Genomic DNA, 18,313 nt, shown 5'->3' on the forward strand with positions numbered 1-18,313 from the left:
GCCCGGGCACTATCCCTCAAGGTTTTTCACAGTAAGCTGGAGCTCTGTCACAGGAGTCACAATCTTCACTTCTGGCTTCTTGATTGGAGATCAGAGTCTCATGGACTTCCCTGCTTTGGCTGGCTTTGAACCACCTCAGAGCTCAGCCACCTGAAAAAGGAGGATTACAGATGTGAGCCATTGAACCAGGCTCTATTTCATACAGATTCTCTTTTAGACACTCCTAAGTGACTCTAGGAAATCGGAAACTTTGCCAATGCCCCCCTCCTGTATGGTATAAAATAGAACTGAGTGACTAGTGTTTTAGTGATTAGTGCCCTCAGCTAACTCAACCACATTTTATCTGTCATTTCCCACTGGTTTTGACATTCCCTATTTAGAAGAGAGTCTTTTGTTATTTATAAACCCATTATTGAAGTTAATCAGCCTGGAGTTAGAGACAGGTGCTAAAACCAGGTACTGGTGGTGGCTCATGTTTGTAACCCTAGCTACTCAGAAGGCTGAGCTAAGAGGATCACTGAATCTAGCCTGGAAGGAAAGTCTGTAAAACTCTTATCTCCAATTAACCGCCCCCCCTCCCCAAAAAGCCAGAAGTACAGCTATGGCCCAGGTAGTAGAGTGCTACCCAGGAGACTGAGATCCAGAGGATCACAGTTCAGTGTCGCCCAGGCAGAAAAGTCTACGAGGCTCCAGCTCCAAAATAACCAACAAAAAGCTAGTCTGAAAGTGTGGCCCAAGTGGCAAAGCACCAGCCAAACATGTGCCAGGTCCTAAGTTCAAAACCCATGAGAACAACAGGAGTTGATCTATTTCCAATGTCTACTTCTTTTCTTTATCTCAATAAAGATTCTATTTTTAGGTGAAATAAAGATGCTTCAGAGAGAATGTGAAGACTTAAGGTAAATTGTCTCTTAAGTATCTTAAGAGGCTGGGCTACAAGCTCAGTGGTGGAGCACCTGCCTAACATGGGAATAGTACTAAGTTCTATTCCCAGCACTTTCAAAAATGTAACTGATAAGTATTTGGTTTTTCTTCCTTTTTTTTAACCAAAGCAAACACTACATAAATTTTACAGTGTAGACAGGTCAGGTATTTAATGTTAAAATATGTCTTTGTAATGAAAAGTGAAAATGGTATTTATGTTACTCTTAGGCTTTTACTTTTTGTTTTGTAAGTGAATATACCTCCTACCTGTTAGCCACATGCTCTATCACTTGAGCCTTCCTCTCTGTTCTTTTGTTTGTATTTTATTCTTGAGATAGGATCTCACCAGCTTTTCAATTAGGATTTGAACTCAAGATCCTCCTGCCTCTATGTCTTGAGTAGCTGAGCTTAACGGGCCAGGACCACTAAGACAGTCCAGAAACTGTAACTATACACAAAAGATCTTTTGTACCCATCTTGGGGCTTAAACTCAGGGCCTGGGTGCTGTCTCTGAGCTTTTTTGCTCAAAGGTAGTGCTCTACCAGCTGAGCCCTAGCTCTACTTCCATCTTTTTGATGATTAGTTGGGAGATGAGAAAGAATCTTATGGACTTTTCTTCCCAGACTGGCTTTAAACTGAGAACTTCAGGTCACCTCCTGGAGTAGCACAGAGTACAGGCACGAGCCACTGATTCCAGGCAGAAAAAGATCCTTTTAAAAACTGTTTTGTCCAAAGTTCCCTTAGTGTATTTTTTTTTTTTTGCAAATGGCTACTAATACCATATGCCAGTAGATGGCGCTAGAACATTACTTTATGTATTTGCAAAAAATTATATAAAATAGTGAGAAAGACTATGGGACAACCTAGCTTCCCCCCTTTTGCAAAAGAAAGTGACAAGGACCCTAAGAAGGAAGAGAACGAGTTCACTGAAAAGTCAAAACAAGTTGCTATGCCATAAATTTGCAGAGGAGAGATTTTGTAAAAACCAGCAGACCAGGGTTTTTAATTTTCATGATTGTCTCATGGACACTCCATAATGTCAGTGGGTAACTTTTTTTTTAATGAGGCATTTAGGATTCATTATGCAAAAACTGAATTCCATAAATTGAGTGTAGGGGTTGAATGGGGAAAGATAGGGAAAATATATTTGACTTCCGGAAATGAAATCTCTTTTAATTACTTCATAGAAATAAATAATTTAAAAACATAGGGAATTTAATAGCTTCCAGACAGGCTGTAGTTTGAACATATATTATTGAGCCATCCAGTGCAATATGTATGGTCTGGGTACATAATGAAGCCAAGTGCAACTTGGGAGTTGGTGTTTTGAATTCACCTGGACAGGCTGGAATCTTGGGGTGCCATGCTCATCAATTAGCAGAAACAATCAACCCAGGCAATCAGTAAGCATCTGGTTCATGAGAACAAGAAGGAAAAGCAAGCCCATGCATTTCTAGTAGGCCACATAACACAGTTAAAGACTTTGCTCTGGATTTAGGCTGGCCTGGTGCAATTTTTTTTAACTCACTTGTTTTGCAAATTTTATTATCAAGAAAAGAAATCATCAGCACTGGAAAACCAAATCCTATGACTCTGAATATGTTCAGATATATATCAATACCAGGGCCAGAACCTGGCGCAGGTGAGTGGCTCACACCTGTAATCCTCGCTTCTCAGGAGGCTGAGATCTGATGGTTATGGTTCAAAGCTAGCCTGGGTGGGAAAGGACCGTGAGACTCATATTTCCAATTAATTACCCAAAAGCCGGTGGCTCTAGTGGTAGAGCACTAGCCCTGGGCAAAAAGGGCTCAGGGAAAGCAAGCACTGAGGCACCAAGTTCAAGTGCTAGGACAGGCACCCAAAACAAAAACAAAGCCAGGCTCCAGTGAGGAGACTGCACTGAGTCTCCGCACAGTGATGCCCCATGCAGAGAGGCTGGAGATGAGCTAATGAGGCCCAGCTGCAGGGGAATGGGATTGCCCTGGGGAGCGCAGATTTCAAGAGTGAGTCCTTCTACTCCCTATCGGTGTGCTGTTATCAGACCTGCAAGGGAGTCATTAAATGTTATCACTAGCTTAGAAGGTGGATGACAGAGGCAAGGACAATCCAGTCACTTTATCAATATCATGCTGGCAAGAGGCTACTGCTGTACCAGACATACCAATAGTCTAAGAGTTCCACCTCCAAGACCATCAAAACAAACCTTCCTCCCAAACAACCCTATCAAGAATCAACCCCAACCGTGAATCCTAGGACCTAACCTGCAAGGGACTTGGAGAAAGCCACAGACCCTAGGGAAGAGCAGAGTTTGCAACTGGGGTAGACTAGATCCAGGCAGTCCCTCCGATCCAACTGGGCAGCCTGAAAGGAAGGCTGTCCCTATCCTTGGGGTGTTGGTTAAGCTAACTATGGGGGACCAGGAGTTCGAAGTGTTCCCTAAAGAACCGAATGTGGAAAGGAGGTCTGATCATTTTGCAGATCCCCAATGGCAGTGCCAATGGAAGGAGCTGCTCCTGTTCCTGCTCCAGATGGTTTCTGTGAGTCTTCTCTTCCCTGGTCCTCACCATGCTTCTGCAGGCCAAGGATAATGGAGGAGGACCTCATAGATGGAAAGGGCTCAACTGTCAGGACTAGTAGATTCAACATCCACAGGAAGGAGCTGTGAACCCTTAGTGGAAGTAAAGCCTGGCAGGATTTCCTGGAAGCCAGTCCTGCTGAATACCTTTAAAAAAGAACTTAGCCTAGAGTTGGAAAGAAAGGAAAACAGACCTGCAATGCCTGGGGCTAATCACACTGGTCAGCATTTTTATGCCAATATCTCGGCAGATTCCCACCAAGGTATCTATTAACATGTCAATTATTCAGATTAGGAAACTTCCTGGTGGAAGATAAAAAGTAGGGTTGGAATCTGAATTTCCCCGAGTTTTAACTCCAGATATAATCCCATTGTCAGGTTCTGCAAAGAGTTTGGTTGTGAGGGTTGGATAGTAAGTTTTAGGTCTCTCTCTCTCTCTCTCTCTCTCTCTCTCTCTCTCTCTCTCTCTCTCTCTCTCTCTCTCTCTCTCTTTCTTGCCAGTCCTGGAGCATGGACTCAGGGTCTGAGCACTGTCCTTGGCTTCTTTTTGCTCAAGGCTAGCACTCTACCCCTTGAGCCACAGTGTCACTTGCAGCTTTTTCTGTTTATGTGGTGCTGAGGAATCAAATCCCCAGGGCTTCATGCATGCAAGGCAAGCACTCTACCACTAGGTCTCTTAAGAATTGGTGTCTTTATCATATAAAGAAAAACGTGCGGATTTTGTTTTCAGCTCTGACTTGCTAGCTACTTGACTATGTACAAGTAACTTCATCAATCTATGCCTCAATTTCTTTTGTCTTTAAGAGCATTTACTCTACCATTAATTACTATTCTTTGTTGTCTGTCTACCTATCTGTTATTTTGTGTGTGGTTTTAGGGATCCAATCCAAGGCCTTACATTTGTTAGGAAAATGCTCTAGCAAGCTACATTCTCAGGCTCATTTTTTTTTTCATCTGTAAAAATCACTGAAGCCAGTTGCTAGTGGCAATCCTAGCTACTCAGGAGGCTTAGATCTGAGGATTGTGGTTCAAAGCCAGCCCAGGCAAGAAAGTCCCTGAGACTCACATCTCCAACTAACCACCAGGAAAATAGAAGTGGTGCTGTGGCTAAAAGTAGTAGAGCACTAGCCTTGAGCAAAAAAGCTCAGGGACAGTGCCCAGGCCCCAAGTTCAAGCCCTATGACTGTCGCCTCCCTCCTTCCCCAAAATCTAACCTTATCTTTGGAAAGATAGTTGATCATTTGATCATAATATTAGTCTGCTAGAGCAGCCATAACACAATGTCCAAGACTGGGTGAGAAAAGCAAAAGGAACTTACTTTCTCGTCCTTTTGGAAGCTGTAAGCCCAAGATCAAAGTGCCCCCTCATTGTGGCTTGTCGATGGCCACTTTCTGCACATGTCCTCACATGGTCTTTCTCTCTGTGCAAGCATGTCTCTGGTGTTTCTGTATCTATGTTTCCTCTTCTTGTACAGGTATCAGTTGGATTGGGTTAGGACCTAATCTAATAACATCATTTTAACTTCATCCCCTTGTTAAAGGCCTTAGTTGTGAGTCACTGAGGTCTAGGACTTCAATATTTGAATACGGACAGGGACAACTCAACTCATAACATGTTCCTTATGCAAAAACACTTAGACATGCTAACATCCGGTGAGAGAATGCAATTCTTTAGGAAGATGAACTCACGGTGCAATAAAATAAATGCCAGAGACTGGACAGGTAGGGACTAGGGTCAAGAGAAGGTGGATAGATGAATGAAGAGAAGAAAGAGGGGAAAGTGCCATCCTAAAATTCAATGTATAGCTTACAAAACAAAGAAAATTGATGGAAAGGATAGGGTTGGGAGGGATGGGGGAAATGATGCCAAAGGTGACATTGATCAAGATGCATTGTACCCATAAACTGTCTTGTTGAATGACAATTCTTTCATATTACTACTTAAACATTGTATACACATATGTGCATGTGTAGAATAGTATATATACATATGTAGGTCTAGAATAATACCTTATGTATGATAAATATACATATTTAAAGGATTTCAAGTGCATTTGTTTTCCCTTTCTGTGATGCAAGGAGCTAGGATGGAGAACTGGGAACCTAATCTAGCACTTCACACAATACAGGCAGAGGCTCCCCACTGAGATCCCCACAGGGCTATTTAAAGGAGAAAGTAGCGGCTCACTGGTGAATACCAGAGTACCTAAAAAAGCTTTCTCAGTTTAACTGGGCACCAGTGGTTCACATCTGTCATTCTAGCGACTCAAGAAACTGAGACCTGAGGATGGCGATTCAAAGCCAGCCCATGCAGGAAAGTCTAGTGAGATTCTTATCTCCAATTAACCATCAGGAAGCTGGAAGTGGAGCTGTGGCTCATGTGGCAGAGTTCCAGCCTACCACACAAAGAAGCTAAGGGACAGTGCCCAGACCCACAGTTCCAACTCAAGGAAGGCCCATCTTCTCTCCAGAACTGCTACCTCCACTTCAGCAACTTCTTCATCAGGACCCGTTTCAAATAACTTTTCCAGTATGACCACTTCAAGAATGTATGACCAAAGGTAGCTAAGACGGTTGTTGCTAATCAAAACCCAAACCCAAACTAACAAATAAAAAAATCATCTTTCACACCTCCATTGTGCTTTGGTTAACAGGAACAATACAAACTCTTGCCTTGCTGGTATAATTTAACATCTTCTTTTGTTTTGTTTTAATCTCAGGTCCTGTAGGCTTCTAATTTAAAATGTTTCCATGGCTCTCCATCCATTTTGGTTTACTAATGGCTTCACTTGTTGTATATTTTAATGATGACATTACAATAAAAGGGCATTAGAACACCTTTGTGTGTGAGGGTGGGGTGGGAGGTGGGAAGGGAGTCTGGGATTTGAACTTAGAGTCTGGGCACTATCCCTGGGCTTTTCTGTTCACAGCTATTGCTCTACAACTTGAGCCACAGCTCCACTCCTGGCTTTTATGATGGTTAATTTGAGATTAAAAGTCTTACAGAACAGCCCAGGCTGTTTTTGAACCAAGATCTTCAGATCTCAGCCTTATCAGTAGCACGAGCTACATTACAGGCATGAGCCACCAGTGGTTGGCATTAGGATATCTTTGAACAGAATCTTGGTGTGTTAAAGTATACAGGTAAGTTGACACGTGGTTTTACAGCACAACTGCCAAGAACAACTAGTCTAAGAATAAAGGCAGACTCTCATCATCTAGATGCTATGCCTCGTTTGAATTAAGCTGTCTACAAGAAGATTCCTCCTAATTTAAAAAGTGAACAGTGAACTAGACACTGGTGGCTCATGCCTGTAATCCTAGCTACCCATAAGGATGAGTTCTAAGGATCATAGTTCCAAGCTAGCTGTGGCAAGAAGTTCATGAAACTCTTATCTCCAATTAAATACTCAAAAGTAAAGAATGGAGCTATAGTTCAAATGGTAGAGTACTAGCCTTGAGCAAAAAAGATCAGGACAGCTCCTAAGTCCTGAGTTCAAGCCCTAAGACCAGTACAAGTAAATAAATAAACAAACAAGTAAATAAGTACAGTAAAATTAAATATTTCTTTTGAAAGACAAAAATAACTCTCTTTAAATTTTTTTTATTAAACCAAACCTAGAAGAAATTATGAAGGATTTAAAAGCCAGTACACTCCAGATCCTTTTTTTATTTTTATTTTTTTTTGGCCAGTCCTGGGCCTTGGACTCAGGGCCTGAGCACTGTCCCTGGCTTCTTCCCGCTCAAGGCTAGCACTCTGCCACGTGAGCCACAGCGCCGCTTCTGGCCGTTTTTTCTGTATATGTGGTGCTGGGGAATCGAACCTAGGGCCTCGTGTATCCGAGGCAGGCACTCTTGCCACTAGGCTATATCCCCAGCCCCTCCAGATCCTTTTAAGTATAAAACTTTTTGTTAGTGTTGTTTGGTATGCTTCCTTTTTTTCTTGTGTTTATTTTTTCCCTCGAAGTTGATTTTGTAAAGGTTTCTGTTGTTTGGTTTGGTTTCCTTAGCATAGTCATTTGTCTCCAATTTTTATGTTTTTTTTAAGCAATGTCAAGCTTTCACAAAATGTGCTGGGATGACTTAATTTAGTTTTCAAAAATTGTATACCAAAGAAGGCCAAAGAATCAATTGATCGATTCTCTTTTACAAATGTCTCAGAGAAATCCTCTCTGTTATTAAAGCTGTTATGCCGATTTCTATGATAACAGTATCTGCCCATCCAAAGTTTTCAGTACCATCATCTATTATTTCTGACATGATTCAGCTCACTTTATTTTTGACTGCTTCTATTGCCTGATTGTCAAGAACAATATGAGGATTCTAAAGGCTTTCATAGCAAAGTTTTCCTCTTTTAGACCACAAAAGGGTGGAATAAAGATTCAGAATTCTCAGCTAATTCATATATATATATATATATATATATATGTATATATATAACTCCTTTCTGGCCAGGCATGATAAAGTATGCCTATAATCTTAGCTACTTCGGGAGGTTGAGCTGAAAGGGTTGATTGAGCCCTAAAGAGTAACAGAGAGATTCTACCACCTAAAGGAACAAGCCAATGAGAGTCTATCTCCTAAACAAACAAAACTGGTTGTGGCTCTGTGCTAGATGCTGGAGCATGCTGGAAGGGCTGGGGTTCTCATCCCAGCAGGACAAAAAAGAAACAAAATTCCCTCCTACCTGTAGTACATGGATAGGCAGAAAGATCTTTGAGACTGGATTTTGGCAACCAGCATGAATAACCCGTGGGGATGGAGGAGCTGTAGTATGACTGAGAATAAATAGCCGTGATTTAGAAATCGTGTATTTACCTAAGTTAAAGTGATTTGGAGAGTAGCAAAATGCTACCCACGAGGTTGTACCTATGTTAGAGAACAAACATTTCATGCCTGTCTCAAAGCACTTTAAGACATTATTGTAATCCCACACTACCTCTTTGTGGTATGTAGGTGGCAAGTTGTACCAAGATAAACATTCCAAGTGCAGAATCAATGAACACTGCTGAGGAAATGAAGAACTAGTCCATGGAGCTTTGTTGATTTTCTGCTTTTCTTGGCAGATCCATCTGTGATTTTGATTTCTTGTATTTTACATAGAGGATCAACATCGTGACATAACATTTTTTTTTTTCTATGCTGGTACTGGGGCTTAAACTCTGGACCAAGGCACTGTCCCTTAGCTTTTTCACTGAAGGCTGGTACTCTACCACTTGAGGCACACTCTACTTCTGGCCTTTTATTCTTCTTGTTGTTATTAATTATAAATAGGAGTTCTCATGGACTTTTGTCCTGCCTTGGCTGGCTTCATACCATGATCCTCAGATCTCAGCCTTCTGAGTAGCTACTATTAAAGGCATGGATCAGCAAGGCCCTCCTGAGTGCTGGGATTGTAGGTGTATGTCACCACATCCATGGCATAGTTAATAAAAGATGATCATAATTTGGGAAAAGCCACGGCACTTCTTTGTGCTTAAGGTGCTCTACGACATGAGCCACAGCACTACTCTTGCTTTTTTTCTAAGTAATTTCTTGGAGATAAGAGTCTCATAGACTTTCCCGCTCAGACTGGCTTCAAATTGCCATCCTCAGATCTCAGCCTCCTGAGTAGCCTGAGCCATCAGCTTCTAGCAACACAGGTTTCTTGTCCTAACATCCTCAGCTGTTGATGACTTGGGGACATTATCCTGTCACAGCCAGTGCTATCCCATTTCATCTCCACCTTTTGTTAGGCTTGCAATATGCTGTCTACAATGAAAGATGAAAAAGTCAAACAAGTGCCAACTATATAGCTATTAAAGAAGAAAAGTAATCCATTTGCATAATTAACTAATTTTACTTGGCCTGGTTATCATACAGAAGTTGGCATTACTCTTCGACATCTACTGATGTTGTATGGTAGCTACATGCACCATTACCATGACATTTGGAGTTGAAGGCGGGGCGCAGTGGTAGGCCAACATGTCAAGGCCCTGGGTTCCATCTCTAGCACTCCAGTTCTATTTTCTAGCCTATGGGAAGTTTTGGCAGATACCTTCTCCTGATGAGTACTGGCCCTTCGTATGTGGCTGGTACTGGTGGCCTGAACTCTGTGATACAAGGTAGAAGAAAAGAGAACGTGGCCTCAGCAGAAAAGAAGTTTAACACACCGTCTTACTCATTTACTTAGAAAAAGAATAAGCATCTATGTTCAAATAAAGCAGGAAGAAATTAATTGTTGTCTTGCTCTAACCAGTTTGCTGTCTTTTTCTAATCTCATCACCCTAGCTGAACCCTTAAATGAAGGATGTTTTATTCATGCTTTTTATGAGACATGGAAACTTAATCCCACTGCATTCCTGCAATAAGTTCTTCTAAAATTGTCTGGAAAAAAAAAACCCTGCTGTGATATTTTTTGCTCATTGGGCAGTAGAGGGAGATACTCTCCAATTCACTCGGAGGCCAATGTCAAAACAGAGAGAGACACAGTTGCATTTTTTAATTTTGCTTATTTGCCTCATGAAAGTAAACCTACTGGTTCCTTCAAAAATATTTGCATTAGCATATATTAGTGTTACAGGGGCTTCCTTGTAAAACATACATGCACACAATGTTCCTAGATCAAACCCACCCCTTCCCCACCGTCCTCCCTCCTCCCCCAGCTGTGGTTTTGTCCTAGTAGGGATGGCAATAGAGCTCGTTTAAATATTGTTGGGATAAGGCACACTATTTGAACTGCAAAAATATGTGTTTATTTGTTCTAATCCCAAGCTTCTGAATTACTCCTTTTGGTACAGATAGAGCTCAATATGGCTGTAGAACTGAGTTTGACAATCTTTGATTCAGGATAAAGAAAGCTATAGAAAAAGTTCTAGGTAAGCCAACCAGTCTCCCAAGGCTGGTGGCTCTTAGCCCACAGAGTTTGAGGCTGATTCTTTACATAGAAGTGCTTATCCCGCCCTCACTATGCCTCCTGTGTTATGCAAATGTAAAGGAAGCAGGCTGGAGGCAAGGCTCACTGTAGAGCCTGCCTAGAAGGCCCAGAATTCAAACCCCAGGATACCTCCCCCGCCCGCCCCCCCCAACCCCCCCCCCCCCCCCCCCCCCCCCGCACAATTGCAGACAAGAACTGGTTTCCTGTAGAGCTGACTTTTTAACAATGATTCCTAAAATTCTACATGTCAATTTTTGGGAAAACTTTTTGCACCATCCAATTGGCCTCTGGTTAATTTCTAATACTTTAGAGAAACCCCAACATTTTATAAAGGTTGAAAGTGTAGAATTAAAAAGAAGAGGAAGATGAACTCTTGTTTGAGAGGACATATATTCTTTTTTTTTTTTTGGCCAGTCCTGGGCCTTGGACTCAGGGCCTGAGCACTGTCCCTGGCTTCCTTTTGCTCAAGGCTAGCACTCTGCCACTTGAGCCACAGCGCCACTTCTGGCCGTTTTCTGTGTATGTGGTGCTGGGGAATCGAACCCAGGGCCTCATGTATATGAGGCAAGCTCTCTTGCCACTAGGCCATATCCCCAGCCCCGACATATATTCTTGAAAGGAAACTGGGCACAGATGCCTCATGCCTCTAATCCTAGCTCCTCAGGAGGCTGAGATCTGAAGATCACAGTTCATAGCTATCTGGGACAGATTAAATCTGAGAGACTCTCCAGATTAATCTCCAATTAATTAGCCAAAAACTGTAAGTGGAGATGTGCCTCAATGGAGAGTGCCAGTTTTGAGAAAATAATTTTAAGCAAGATCTCAAGGCCCAGAGTTCAAGCACCAGTATCAGCATAATAAACAAACAAACAAAGCCAGATGCTGTTGGATCATGCCTGTAATCCTAGCTGCTTGGGAAATTGAGATCTGGGGATTATAGTTGGAAGCCAGCTAGGCCAGGAAGTCTGAGACTCTTAATCTCCAATTAACTACCAGAAAATTGGAAATGGTGCTGTGGCTCAAAGTGGTACAGGCCTAGCCTTGAGCTGAAAAAGCTCAGGGATAGTGCCCAGGACCCAAGTTCAACCCCCTTGACTGAATTAATTAATTAATTAATAAAACATTAAGGCCAGGTGCCAGTGGCTCATTCTTGTACTCCTAGCTACTCAGAAGGCTGAGATCTGAGGATCATGGTTTGAAGCCGGCGGGAGCAGGAAAGTCTATGACACTCTAATCTCTGATTAATCAATTTAAAAAAAGCTGGAAGTGGTAGAATGTTAGTCTTGAGTACACACACACACACACACACACACACATGCGCGCACACACAGAGCTGAATCTTGGTTTGTGGAGAATCATCTAGAGCTCAGGCATGCAACCTAACTGTTAAATGTTCTGTTTTTCAGTTTGTTGTTGAAACATAAAACTATTTAAAGTACATATGGCACCATAGGAGACAAATCAGTCTTTCTTTCAGCACTGTATAGGTGATCAGCTAATTAGAAATTCCTGTTTTAAAATACTTAGCCTTAGAATACAGAATATTTCATGTATTTAAAGGCTTGTTTATGCTGGGTGCTGGTGGCCTGTAATCCTAGCTACTTGGGAGACAGATCTGAGAATCAGTGTTCAAAGCTAGCCTGTACAGGCAAGTCTGTGAGACTCTTACCTCCAAATAACCATCAGAAAACCAAAAGTGGCTCAAGTGGTAGAGCACTGGCTCAAATTAAGAGCTCAGGGACAGTGTCCCAGAGTTCAAGCCAAGCGACCAACAACAAAAGGCTTGATTAATCACAAAATAGGAATCTGATATTCTGGTGAAATATTCATGTTCATCTCTGTGTACTTTCTGGTCCAGAAGATGGGTAGACTATCTGAGTCAGCCAATTCTGAAACTCCATAAATTTTTACCTCCTGGTTTTTACACCCATTCTGACATCGCTATTATGCCTCTCTGGATCATATTAGAACCACATGTACTCTAACTACATAGTTATTACCTCTTGGTATTGATTTTTTTTTTTTTTTTTTTTTTTTGCTAGTCCTGGGGCTTGAACTTGAGGCCTGAGCACTGTCCCTGGCTTCATTTTGCTCAATGCTAGCACTCTGCCAACTTGAGCCACAGCGCTACTTCTGGCCTTTTCAATATATGTGGTGCTGAGGAATCGAACCCAGGGCTTCATGTATACAAGGCAAGCACTCTTGCCACTAGGCCATATTCCCAGCCAGTATTGATTTTTATTGACAGATAACAAGCAACATGCTTAGTTACTATAAAATGTCAGCATCTTCTTTCTAGTTCTTTCTTTATTATCCTTGATTCTCTTAGTCAGTTCTTGTTTTTGTTTTTTTGTTTTTTGGCCAGTCCTGGGGCTTAGACTCAGGGCCTGAGCACTGTCCCTGGCTTCCTTTTGCTCAAGGCTAGCACTCTGCCACTTGAGCCATAGTGCCACTTCTGGCCGTTTTCTGTATATGTGGTGCTGGGGAATTGAACCCAGGGCCTCATGTATAGGAGGCATGCACTCTTGCCACTAGGCCATATCCCTAGCCCCAGTCAGTTCTTGTTTACAATCACATTTAACTCCCTTTCTCTGATCTAATGAGATGGTTAGATTGGGGAGAGGGGAAGAAAAAGAAAGAAGAAGGAAAGGTATGCATTAATCATTATGCTTGTAATCCTACCTACTCAGAAGACTGAGATTTGAATATTGTGATTCGAAGCCAGCCCAGGCAGGAAAGTCTGTGAGAATCTTATCTCCAATTAACCACCAAAAAGCCAAAAGTGGATCCATGGCTTAAGTGGTTAGAACACCAGTCTTTAGTGGCATTAAACAAAAGAAAGGAATATTGTAAAACAGCAATTAATTTTTATTGCTTAACTTTAACATTCATGCATATTAGTTTCCCAAGTAAATTAGCAAAACGCCTTGTTAAACTTCCTCTCTGCCAAAAAATTCATTACCATCTGTGTTCTACATGGCAACACTTTCTTATTTAATACAGATGTCCCCCCCCCCCCCCTTTTGGGAGAAGCATAGTAAGAGCTTTAATATGACAAGAAACAGAAATAAAAGACTGAAAACACATTGTGTTTCAAGCATGAATTCAAGGTTCAAATTTGTGACACTCAGAAAGAATTCTGAGTTTCATATGCCATCCGTTAATTTTAGAGCAAAACCATGAGGTCTCAATATTAGGGGAAAATGTAATTTTACTGTGTATACAGTTGGGGGCTTGGGAACTATTGGGTTGTTTCAAATAGTTAAGGATACAGGATTGAACTCAGAGCTTGGGCACTGTCCTTGAGCTTTTGCTCACCACTAGCGCTCTGCCAATTGAGCCAGAGCACCTCTTCCATTGAGGAATCAAACTCAGGGCTTCATACATGTTAGGCAAGCCCTCTACCACTAGGCTGCATTCCCAGCCCAGAATATAGGATTTAAAATAGGTTAAATTTCAGTTGGGGGCCTGTGGCTCATGCCTATAATCCTAGCTATGCAGAATGCTGAGATATGAGGACCACAGTTTGAAGCCAGCCTAGAAAGTCCATGAAACTCTTAACTCCAGTTAATTACCCTCCTCCCCTAAAAAGAAAAAAAAAAAAGTCAGAAGTAGAGCTGTGGCTCAAGTGATAGAGCACTGAGTATAAAAGCTCAGAGATAGTGCCCAGTCCCTGAGTTCAAGCCCCAGGAATCGCACAAAAACAAACAAAATGAGATTGACTGAAAACTTCCTTTAGGAAAAGTAAAGGCATCAACAGCAATCTAATGGGATGCACAGAGTTTTGTCCAGAACACTAGGAGATCTGAATGTGGCTACACCTCTACTGTATAGCCTTTAGGCAAACCCCTTAAAGTATCATTGTCTCACTTTCTTTATCTGTAAAATGAGGGGTTTTGGTTAGATTAGTAAAATCATAACATTTTTGGTTAATACCAGTATCTTCAAACTGTTTCTTCTTTCTCTTATGTTCCAGTACTGGGGCTTGAACTCACTGCACAGGTGCTAGTTTTTCCTTAGGTTTTTCACTCAAGGTTGGTGCTATATATATACCATTTGAGCCACAGCTCCACTTCTTCCTTTTTGGTGGTTAGTTAGATAAGTTTCAAAGGCCTTCCTTTTCTCTACCTGGCTTCAAACCATGATCTTCAGATCTCAGCCTCCTGAGTAGGTAGGATAACAGAAATAAGCCATTGTTGCCCAGGTTAGTTATCTTCTAGTTTTTAAAGTTGTATCACCAAGCGCTGTAAGAAAGTCACTACAAACTCTTTATCAACAATTTCATTTTTAATACATTCAGTGTTAGGGATCAAAATCAGGGTCTTACGCATACTTTGAAGGCACTCTGCTACTGATCTATCCTCCAGTTCAACAATTGTATCTTCCTCCTCCTCTCTCTCTCTCTCTCCCTCTCTCCCTCCCTCCCTCCTTCCTTCCCTCCCTCCCTCCCTCCCCTTTTTTCTCTTTTTCTCCTTCTTTGTCTTCTTTCTTCTTGTTCTTGTCCTTCTAACAATTATGTCTTGAAAAGCTGCATAAGACTACTTCATAGGAACTGAGGGTTTTGCTCAGTGGTAGAGGATGTACTAAGTATTCATAAGGCCTTCAATTCAATCCTCAGGGCTAAACCATCACAACCACCACCACTACCAACAACAACAACAACAACAACAAAGGGCTGGAAATATGGCCTAGTGGCAAGAGTGCTTGCCTCATATACATGAAGCCCTAGGTTGGATTCTTCAGCATCACATATATAGAAAACGGCCAGAAGTGGCGCTGTGACTAAAGTGGCAGAGTGCTAGCCTGGAGCAAAAATAAGCCAGGGACAGTGCTCAGGCCCCAAGTCCAAGCCCCAGGACTGGCAAAAGACAAACAAACAAAAAACAACAACAAAAACCCCGCTTTTCCTTACAGATATTACTTTTTAAAAAAGATATAACTTGGGCTGGGGATATGGCCTAGTGGCAAGAGTGCCTGCCTCATATACATGAGGCCCTGGGTTCGATTCCCCAGCACCACATATACAGAAAATGGCCAGAAGTGGCGCTGTGGCTCAAGTGGCAGAGTGCTAGCCTTGAGCAAGAAGAAGCCAGGGACAGTGCTCAGGCCCTGAGTCCAAGCCCCAGGACTGGCCAAAAAAAAAAAAAAAAAAAAAGATATAACTTTTTAACCATTCTCAATTGTTATATGTCCAAAAATATTTTAGAGGTCTAGAAGTGTAGTTCAGTGGTAGAGCACTTGCCTAGCATGTAGGTTTAACCAAGGCCCTGGGTTTGATCTGCACCACCAAAGACCAAGCCAAAACAAATAACCAACCAACCAACAAAGAAAAAAAAGTATATTTTAGTATTCTTTCAGAAATCCATAAGTAGTGTCTCATGAATTGGGTCTTACCATGTACCCCGGGCTGGCCTTGAACTCAGGATTCTCCTGCCTCTATTTATTGAATTCCGTAAACTAATGGATCCACAGATATTGGGCAAGTATGTAGTAGGTATTCAACAAACATTTATTGAATGAATAGCAACATCTAAAAAGAAATCATGCCATTTCCAGGACATTGATTATGTCAAGGTCTCAGGTTGTTTTTATTCTTCCTTTGTAATTATTACTTTCTGTGTGCAAAATGAAGAAAACCTATTTTAGGTTGATCTTTAATAATTACTTTTTTTTTTTTTTTGCGAGTCCTGGGGCTTGAACTCAGGGCCTGAGCACTGTCTCTGGCTTCTTTTTGCTCAAGGCTAGCACTCTACCACTTGAGCCACAGCGCCACTTCTGGCTATTTTCTATATATATGGTACTGGGGAACCAAACCCTGGGCTTCATGTATATGAGGCAAGCACTCTTGCCACTAGGCCATATTCCCAGTCCCTTTCATAATTCAGGAAAAATATTGAAAATGGTCAGTGTGTGTGTGTGTGTGTGTGTGTGTGTGTGTGTGTGTGTGTGTGTGTGCTGGTACTAGGGTATGAATTTGAGGCCTAGGTACTGTCCCTGAGCTTTTTTTTTTGGTTCAAGCTTGATACTTTCCTATTCGAGCCACATCTCTACTTCCAGCTTTTTAGTGGTTGAGGATAGATATCTCTTGGGCTTTCCTGATCCAGGCAGGCTACTACCCCAAATCCTCAGATCTCAGCCTCTTGAGTAGCTAGGGTTACAGGTATGAGTCACCAGCACCTGGGCTGCTTTCCTAATCTTTTAAATCAAAGCTTCATTCAGTTCAGTGGTGTTCAACTAATTAACATTACTATAATCTCTGGCTTTATTGGAAGGAAATATATTACAAAGTTGATGATGATGAATATATTGGTATTATAGGGTATTTACAATCCTTTATCTGTGTTACTGGCAAGGTTATTGATGGGAAAGCATAAAACTGGAGTTCTAAACTGCATGCTTACCTCATGGCTCATGCCTATAATCCAGCTACTCCAGAGCTGAGATAAAAGATCCCTGTTGGAAGCCAGCCAGGGAAGACAGATCTGAGAGACTCTTACCTCCAGGTAACCAGTAAGAATGCTGAATTGGATACTTGGCTTAATAGGTGCAAAAAGCCAAGCAATAGTGCAAGGCCGTGAGTTCAAGTTCTAGTTATGAACTCAAGCTCCAATACCCTCATTTAGAAAGAACATTAAATAATTCTAGCCTGGGAGCTTACTATTGCTTTTGTGCAAATCAGTCTCTCTCCCTCTCTTTTCCTACCTGTAAGTTAAAGGACACCAAAGGTAATGTCTAAATTTACTTTCATTTTTTAATCTTTTTTATTGTTATGATAAAAGTGATATACAGATGTAAAGTTATATTTTCAATTTTAACATTCCTCATAGCCTGAATAATAAAGAGCTATGTCTTTCAAATTTCTAAAAATATATACCTGCCAACTCATATCTACAAATTCTTGCTGTATACTTTCATAGGTATGAAATGACAGTTCTATGCTGTTATTCCTTACAGAAGTGTTTGTGATAGCTAAAGGCAGAAAACAACCCAAATGTTCACTGATACTATTCGATAAAGTGCTATTTATTTATAATTTTTACTATTCATAATTTTTACTAGCATATATTAGTTGTAAAAGGGAGTTTAATATATTTCCATACATGTATACAATGTATCTTAATCAAACTCACCTTCTCTCTCACTTTCCCTTCCTTATCTGTTCCTCTCTTCTTAAAACAACTGCAATGGGTTTCATTGTTTTATTTTCTTATAGGTGAATAAACTACTTTCTTTTTAAACTCTCATTCATCCTCTCACTCCTCCTCACTTCCAATGGCACCTATTAACCCCCAACAAATTAATAAACTGAAGAAATTGACATTTGGATGACAGTGTAATAGGGAGGCTGTAAAAAAGTTTCAATATACATTTTTAATATTTTGAATTAAGTCAGGAATGTGGATGTTACAGGTGTTCCTGTTCATGCTTCAAGTCAAGTTGTTTAAAAAGACCTAACAAAAGTAAACTATGACATTAAAAAAATTACTATTTTTTTTTTGGTGGATGCTGGGCCTCACACATGCTAAGCATGCATCCAACCAACTGAGCCTCAAGCCTAGCCCACACTACAACATTTGAAGAAAAATTTGGCAGGGTAGACTCAGAGTTTGGAAAGATTTGGGGAAAGTCTACAGGAAAACTCCCCGAACCAAATGGAGGCCGTGAAAAACAGAGAAAAAACAAAATAGAAATGAGTGCAAGGCCAAATTTACAACTACGGTCCTTTACCAAGAAGGACCCATTGGGCACTGCCTTCTTTTTTTGTTGTTGTTGTTGCCAGTCCTGGGACTTGAACTCAGGGCCTGAGCATGTCCTTGAGCTTTCTTTGCTCAAGGCTAGCACTTTACCATCTGAGCCACTTCTAGTTCCAGCTTTTCTATGTATGTGGCACTGAGGAAT

Source organism: Perognathus longimembris, chromosome 3, assembly GCF_023159225.1.
Source record: "Perognathus longimembris pacificus isolate PPM17 chromosome 3, ASM2315922v1, whole genome shotgun sequence".
Taxonomy (NCBI): Eukaryota; Metazoa; Chordata; class Mammalia; order Rodentia; family Heteromyidae; genus Perognathus; species Perognathus longimembris.